Raw genomic sequence first — 8383 nt, 5'->3', positions numbered from 1 at the left:
AATCTTTTTATACATTATCAGCCAATTGAGATAATAATTGGGGATTTAGGCCACCTAAAATGATATCACAATATATATGAGTCCCAGGTAAATTAAAAAGAGGGGATAACACCTTAGACATAATATTGGCAAATTAAGGAAAAAAAGTTTTTACTGTCATCTTAGAGTAAGCATTTAACAGTTTGCATGGAACATCAAAAATAGGTAATGTTAAAATAATTTTTAATAATTTAGCATAATGTATAAAATATGATTTAAGAAAAAGTATAAATTGTATTTACACAATTATACATTTTGTCTTTGATTTTTTTCTTCCTTTTATCATCTTTGCTCATCTTTTCTTTATGTTTTCGAATTTCCCAAACTAATGTATAGAAGGCATCATCAACACCCTGTCTTGTCTTAGCTGATGTTTCAATAAAAGGAATTTTATAATTTCTTGCTAAGCCCTGAGCCTGTTTTGTGTCTATTGTTCTAGAGGGCAAATCACACTTATTTCCTACTAGGACCATAGGTATCTTCAGAGTCTTCAACTCTTTTAATCTGTTCTCTATAGTGGTGAATGTCTTTAAATTATTTAGTATTATTTATGGCAAATACACAAAGAAAGCCCTCTCCTGTCCTTATGTATTGGTCTCTCATTGTACTCCTCTTTACCTGTTGTGTCAAGAATGTCTAAGAGACAGGTTTCTCAATCAATTACTACTTGTTTTCTGTAGGAATCCTCTATTGTAGGATCATACTAATCCACAAAGTGATTTAGAACCAGCTGTAATATCAAGGCACTCTTGCCTACGCCACCAGCTCCAACTATCATAAGTTTATATTCAGTTATTTTTAGCAGGCCTCACTAGGCACCTGGAGCTGCCGCCCTTCTAAGCTCTTTAAGATTTGGGGGGATCCAGGGGTGCCAGGTAGGGGGAAGGTTTCCCCCAGGGTTAACGGTCACGGGGAAAAGTTGGGCTTGCTCCCCCTCATAGTTGACTCCCTGATGTAGGGGAGGTGCTGAGGGAGTCACGGGGAGGGGGCAGAAGGGGCTATGGGAGGAGAAAGACGCTGGGGGATCCCTTTTTTTGCCAGGGGGCAGCCCCAAAGGGATCGAGAGAGGGATACAGGGGCAGAAAATCTTTGGGGGCTTCAGTAGATCCTTCATCTATTTTTTCCCATGCTGTTAAAGTGACTGTCTGTACCTGGTTTTGTGGTTCCCAGAGGTACCAGGCTGTAGGGCAGTTTTCTCCCGGGTTGACATTGACAGTTCCTCCAGCTCCCGCCTCGCCCGATGGTGTCAGAGCGAGGATACCGAGAAGGAATTGGCCGGGGAAAGGGGTTGTGGGGAGCCCTTAGCGTCCCAAAAAGGATCAGAGGGATCGGGAGGTTTCTTAGGGGCTTCGGACTGGAGGGGGGTGTATGTTTGGTGGCCCCTTCTTTCGCTGGCTTGGGGCCACGGTCAGCGAGTTTCTCCAGGGGTCGCGGGGGAAAACAACTTTTAAGTGTGGAGATGGTGCGGAGAACCCCAAGAGGGAGCACCTCTCCTTCATCCGTTTGGGCACGCTTGATTAGTATTTCTACCCAGTCCCATGTGTCCCAGTTAAAAAGGTTCTCCTCGGGGAGCCAGGGGGCAATTTTTAAAAGACAATCCCAAGCTTGTCTGGCCTGATCTTCAGAGAGGGAGATCAAGCCCATGACTCTTTAAGAGCAATCTCAAAGATTCAAGAGAAGGATCGGGCTTGGAGCAAGATCTCGTTTATTTATTTATTTATTTATTTTTCAGGCAACCCAATTTAAAGCAAAAAAGGCAAGGGGGGATTTTCCAGTCAGGAAACTATTCTAACCTATCAAACTAAAGGTAGCGGGGGCAAGGAGACGCCCCCTTGTATCCGCTCAGCGCTATTTTTTGCAGGTTTATTCATCGGAAGTTCCGGCGGTTGTGCAGACCTGTGTTCGCTACATGGGGCCCATTCATCGGAAGTTTTGACAGGTGGCCAACGCGCTTGGCGCTACCTGTCACCAGGCGTTTGAGCAGACCCCAACAATCCTTTAGGATCTTTTTCAATTTCTTTCTTTAGTGTTTTATAGTTTTCATGATAGAGGTCCTTTTTCTGCCTTGGATAGACTTATTCCTAGGTATATTATTATTGTTTATATTGTTGTAAATTGGATTAATTTCTGTATTTCTTTTCAGTAGATTCATGTTTGGCATATAGAAAAGGTACTGATTTTTTTAGATTAATTTCATTGGGAAAATTATACTGAATTTCATACTCAGCTATCAAAGTCTTTTAGTTGATTTTTTTGATAATCTAATTATAGGATCATTTTACCTGCAAATAAATAGAGATAATTTCAGTTTTTATTTTTCTATCTCTTATCCTTTGATTTTCTTCTCCTCAAATAATATATTGAAAAGGAGTGACGGTAGTGGGCATTCTTATCTTGTTTTTTATTTTAAAGGGAATTCCCACAGTTTTTTTCCTATTCAATATGGTGTTGGCTTTGGGTTTACTGTATGTTCCCTTTTGATGTTGAGGTAAGTTTATTCTATTCCAATTTTCTGCCATGTTTTTAACATGAATGAGTGTTGGATTTTGTCAAATGCTTTTTAAGTATCTACCAAGATGATCATGTGATTTTCATCCTTAGTTCTATTTATGTGGTGAATAACTATATATATATATATATATATATATATATATATATATATATATATATATATATATATATTATGTTGAAACACCCTTGCATCTCTAGGATGAACCAGACGTGATTGTTGTATATAATTTTCTTGATGTTGTTTTGAATGAGTGTTTCTAGTAAAACTTCTGGTTTATAAGTTCTGTGTCTAAGCTTATCAATGATAGCAGTCTGTAACTTTATTATCAGGAGCTTTATTTAGTTTACATGTAGTTATATAATTTCTCTGTGTTTTCCTTTTGTTGATTTCTTTTTTTTTTTTTTTTTTGGTACTGGGGATTGAATCCAGGGACATTCTACCTCTGAGCTACACCCACAACCCTACTTTTTATATTGAAACAGGGTCTTACTTAGTTGCTAGGAACCTCAACAAGTAGCTGTGGCTGGCTGTCAACCTGCAATCTTCCTGTCTATCTCCCATGTCCTTGTATGACAAGTGTGCACCACCACACTTGGCTCAATCTTTTACTCTTGTTGCATTTAAAATCCTCTCCTTGATAGATAGTCAATTCAATTATTATGTGGCATGGAGAACTGCTTGTCTTATCTTGTCTAATTAGGATTCTAAGTGTCTCCTGAACCTGTGAGTCCCTACCATTTTCTCTATTTGGAAAGTTTTCTGATATTATTTCTCTAAGGAAATTTTTCATTCTTTTGGTTTTGGTTTCTAGATCCTTTTATATGCCTGATATTCTTAGCATGTCCTTTTAAAATTATATATTTATAATATTAAAATATTCTTAATATGCTTTCTTAAAATTATCCCAAATCTCTTGGGTGTTTATGTTGCATTGTTGAATTATTTTTACTATATTATTGAGTATATGTTGATTTCACAACGAGTCATCTTCTATATTTAAAACACTTTTTTCCATGTGGTCATCAATGGTTTCTATAGAAGTTTTTATTTTATTTATTGCAATCCTTCATTTATTTTAGAGTTTCTATTGAATTCATGTTCAAGATACTGGTCTCTTTGTTAATATGATCTTTAATATCTCTTGAGCTTTTTCTGATCTTCTAAAATCATAAATCATAAAAATAATTACATTCTCACTTCCAGGAAGATGGCGACTGAGAAAAGCGGGGCTTAAGAGCCCCACTAACAACCAGTCTCCATTACCACAAAATCAGCGCCTTTCATAGCCAGAAAACACCATCACCAGAGAAACAAAAAAATCACCAAGCTTCAGAGAGAAAGCAGACTGAGAACAGAGCTCAGAGCCACAGAGGAGATACACCGGCCTCACGCCCGAGGACGTGGCAGCAGCGCCATACTGCCGGCGTCAGCGGGGAGTTCACCGGACGGCTACAGCAAACCGAGGTGAGCCGCTGTGGAACAGCCAGGCAGGATTTCTCAGCACAGAGAGCATCTAAAGCTCCCAGTGGCTGAGCTCAGCACACGCCGCAGGGATTCAGAGTGGAACTCAAAACCAAGAAGAAATACGCCAGCCTCACGGCCGAGGGCATAACAGCAGCGCCATATTGCCACCGGCGGCAGCAGCAGAAAATTAACCGAGACCAGTACAGCTACATCTGCATACTGAAGAACAGTGAGTCAAATCGCGGGCCACAGAGGAGAAATCCCAGTACTGTACTCCCTGGGACTTGACCCAGTGGGGGAGTGGCGGTGGCAGAAATATCACACCATAGGAGAACATGCAACCTGACACCCCCCACAGTCTAAAGCAGCCTCTATCGACTCTCTGGGTCGGAGACTCTGTGATACAACCCAGTAAAGGAGTAGTGGGGCCTGAGATACTACAGACTTGAGATCCAGAACACCTTAAGTGAAGTCATAGTGACCCAAGGGAAGAACCCAGAGAAGGCACAAACTTCCGAAATCATGGGAAAGAGGAATAATACTGGAGCAATGAATGCCCACAACCCCACAACATCAGAACCCGATAAAACAGAAAATCAGAGATTTCTAGAAGATCAAATCAGGAAAATAACTGTAGAAATAATAGAGGTGCTTTGAAAAGAACTCAGAGAGAGCCAAAAAGAGATAAAGGATGCAATTAATGAAGTAAAGGCCTCAATTCAAAGCACAAACAACTGATTAGACCACATGGAGAACATAATCTCACTCTTAGAAGATGATCATTCCAAAAATGAACGCATAGTTTCTAATCTAGGAAAAAATATCCAACAGCGGGAATCTGATATTGAAGAAATATGGGCCCATTTTAAGAGAGCTAACCTAAGAATAATTGGAATAGAGGAGGGAAAAGAAAGTGAAACCAAAGGGATCAACAATCTCTTCAAGGAAGTAATAGCAGAAAATTTTCCAAACATAGAGCAAGAGGTTGATACACAGGTCCAGGAAACTTATAGAACTCCCTTTAGACAGGATAGGAGAAGAGGATCCCCACGCCACATAATTGTCAAAATGACCACTGTGGAAGCCAAGCAGAGAATCTTAAAGGCAACAAAAACAAAGGGCCAAGTGACATTCAGAGGTAAACCAATTAGAATCACTCCAGACTTCCCAAACCAAGTCATGAGAGCCAGAAGGGCTTGGAGTAACATATTCCAAACTCTGAAAGAAAACAACTTCCAGCCACAAATTTCCTACCCAGCAAAACTTTCTATCAAATTAGATGGGGAAGCCGGGCGTGGTGGCGCACGCTTGTAATCCCCGCGCTTGGGAGGCGGAGACAGGAGGATCGTGCAGGTTCGAAGCCAGCCGCTCTGGCGTAAGAGACCCTGTTTCAAAAATATAAAATAGGTCTGGGAGTGTAGCCCGGAGGTAGAAGGGCTTCCAGGAACCCCAGTACCACCAAAAAAAAAAAATTAGATGGGGAAATAAGAAGCTTCCATGACAAACAGAAACTGAAGGAATTTATGTCTTCAAAACCAGCGCTAGAGAAAATACTCAAAGAGATTAACTACAAAGAAGAAATAGGTAACACACACCAGATCCAGAGAAACAAGATTTTCCATCCAACAGACAACTAAGATTGGTTATCTGTGGAGATTCATTATTTATTTTAGTCTTTTACCTATCTCTAAATGGTATTGTTTGCCTTTATTGTTGTTAATTTTTAGGATTTCTAGTTGGAATATTAATATACCTTCAGATATAGCATTTGGAAATATTTTATCACATTCTATTAGTAACTGTTAACTCTGTTTACATTGTCTTTGGATATACAATTTTTTTTATTTTTTAGGGAGTTTGTATACTCTTCTGTTGCCTGTGCCATTGAAATCATATCCAAGAAATCACTGCCAATTTCAATGTTGTGAGGTTTTATGACCCAGATTTTCTCCTAAAAGTTTATAGTCTTAAGATTTATATTTAGGTCTTTTATCTATTTTGATTTAATATTTGTATATGGGATTAGGTAAGGGTCCAATTTTATTCTTTTCCATGTAAGTGTTATTTTTCAACAATATTTAGTTAAAAGATTATTATTTCCACCACCAAATGTTCGTGGAAACCTTGTCAAAAATAACTTGACAATATAGGGAAGAATTTAGCTCTAGGCTTTTATTTAACTCCAATGGTTTATATATCTGCCTTTAGAATAGTACTACACTGTTTCAATTATTGTAGCTTTATATGGTTTGAAATCAGAAAATATATATCTTCTAGCTTTGTTCTTTCTCAAGATCATTTTGGGCATCTAGAGTCCATATTCCATATTAGGATAGATTTTTTTTTCTGAAAAATAAATATATAAATATATGATAGTTTCACCTAAAAAAATAGAAAAAATAGTCTCTGGTAAGAAAGTAAAAAGAAATATTGAAATGTTATCTTTAAGTCATCAAAAGCTTGGTATCAGACAAATGAAACTGTTATGTGAGATTATCATTTTTAATTTTGGATAAATTGCTATAATACTAGATGTCAACCACTAAGCCAAGCATGGGAGGGAGGGATGGGGAGGGAATGGGGTGGGGATCGGGTGGTGGCTGACTGGGCGATGTGTGCATGTATGTCTACAAAAGTTTGTATCCCACTATGATGTATGAAACAGTGCACCAATAAAAAATTAAAATAAATTACATTCTGTAGGCATTATCTAAAATTCTGAATTGGTGTGTTCTGCTGCTGTGGGTTTGTGAGACCTTGTTTTTTATTTGCTATTCTTCTCATATTTTCAGATTTTGTATCTTTGTTGTGTTTCTCTTGGAGACTTGAGTCACCAAGTTCTAGTTCATACTGGAGAGAAGCCTTTTGTTTGTACAACTCATGGCTGTGATCAGAAACTCAGCACAAACTCAAACCTCAAGAAACATTTTGAATGCAAACATGAAAATTCACAAAAACAATATGTATGCAGATTTGAAGGAGGCCTTTAAGAAGCACCAGGGGCCAAAAGCCCATTGCTGCCAGCACAGAAGCCAGTTCCTGTCCAGGTGTACGCAGGAAGGATGTGGGAAGCACTTTGCCTCACCTAGGAGGCTGAAACAATAGGAGAAGCTCCAAAGGGTTGCCTGTGTCAGAAAGGATGTTCCTTTGTGGCAAAAACATGGAGGGAAACTTCTGAAGCACACGAGAGAAAAGTATGAAGAGGAGTAACATGTGTAGTGTGCAGAAACATTTAAATGCAAGGGTTAACTGAAGCCGCACATGGAAACTCATGCCCCGAAAGGGATGCATTTCAAAGTCCAGCAGAATCTGCACAACCAAATTCAACCTCCAGAGCCATTTTCTCTCTTTCCATGAGGAGAAGCGCCCCATGTGTGAACATGCTGGCTTGTGCAGAATGTGTGCGATAGAACAAAGCCTCACCAGGCACGCTGCAGTGCGGCATCCTGACAAGAAGAAATTGAACCTCAAGGTAAAACAACCTCGTGAAAAACAGAGTTTGGCCTCTTGCCTCAGCATATCCATCCCTCCTAAAATGAAACAAGAGCCAGGCACGCTGTCACCTAAAACTGAAGGCCACCGAGCCAGAGCTATGTGGTATAGACAGGGTGCTTTCCATGATGGCCGTGCTCACCCTGCACTAGGCACCCTGGCCCTGCTGAAGGACTAGGACAGCAAGCCCATCTCTCTCTCTGAGCCTATTTTTCCATACTAAAGTCATTGATGCAGGACATGACTCCCTGTCATTTCCACTTTCTTTGTTCAAAGTGTCTCTCTTCTTGGTCTATTGAGAGTCTCTGTAGGCCCTCTCTTCTTTCTTGCTCAAATGATGAAGAACACATATTAGGGCTTTTCCTGCTTTAACAGCTTGTTACCTGGATGAGAAGGTAGCTATTCCCAGCATAGTCTGGAGTATTTGATCACATATCTCCTCCTAAAAAATTAAGCCATCCCTAAATTAATTCAGTGTTGTCAAACATTATGCTCAACTGTGCACAAGAATCAATATCCTTGAGTTGCCATCATGTAAGTGATATTTAAGCCAATAAGTTTCCATATCTGATCCAGTGACTGAGGCCTGTGCAGTAACTCTGTGTAACTAAACTAGCACACTGAAGTCTTGCTGGTTCCCAGTCTCCTCTCTGACAGAGCACTAACCAGTGACAATGGCCCCAGACTGCCCTCTCTCCAAAACACAACAAGTACCAAGCACTGGTTGTGGCCCTTGGGAGAGTACCTCCTTATTTCAAAAACTGTTAGCCCAGTGCAGTCCCTGGCATTAACATCACTAACACAGAATCGCTTGTTTTAAAAACAAAAACACATGGAGCCTCTGGCCCAGAAATTCTGAACCAGCTGGGCTGTCAT

General features: G+C 39.8%; 1 pseudogene across 1 annotated transcript; it reads right to left on the bottom strand.

Moving 5' to 3' along the window:
• Positions 1-277: 277 nt before the first annotated feature.
• On the bottom strand, positions 278-642 carry LOC308268524 (GTPase KRas-like; annotated as a pseudogene). The gene has a single exon. The product of its transcript is annotated as a GTPase KRas-like (transcript).
• Between the last annotated feature and the right edge of the window lie 7741 nt (positions 643-8383).

Source organism: Muscardinus avellanarius (genome assembly GCF_963383645.1).
Source record: "Muscardinus avellanarius genome assembly, chromosome: 10".
Classification (NCBI taxonomy): domain Eukaryota; kingdom Metazoa; phylum Chordata; class Mammalia; order Rodentia; family Gliridae; genus Muscardinus; species Muscardinus avellanarius.
This window is presented reverse-complemented; position numbering and strand designations above follow the sequence as displayed.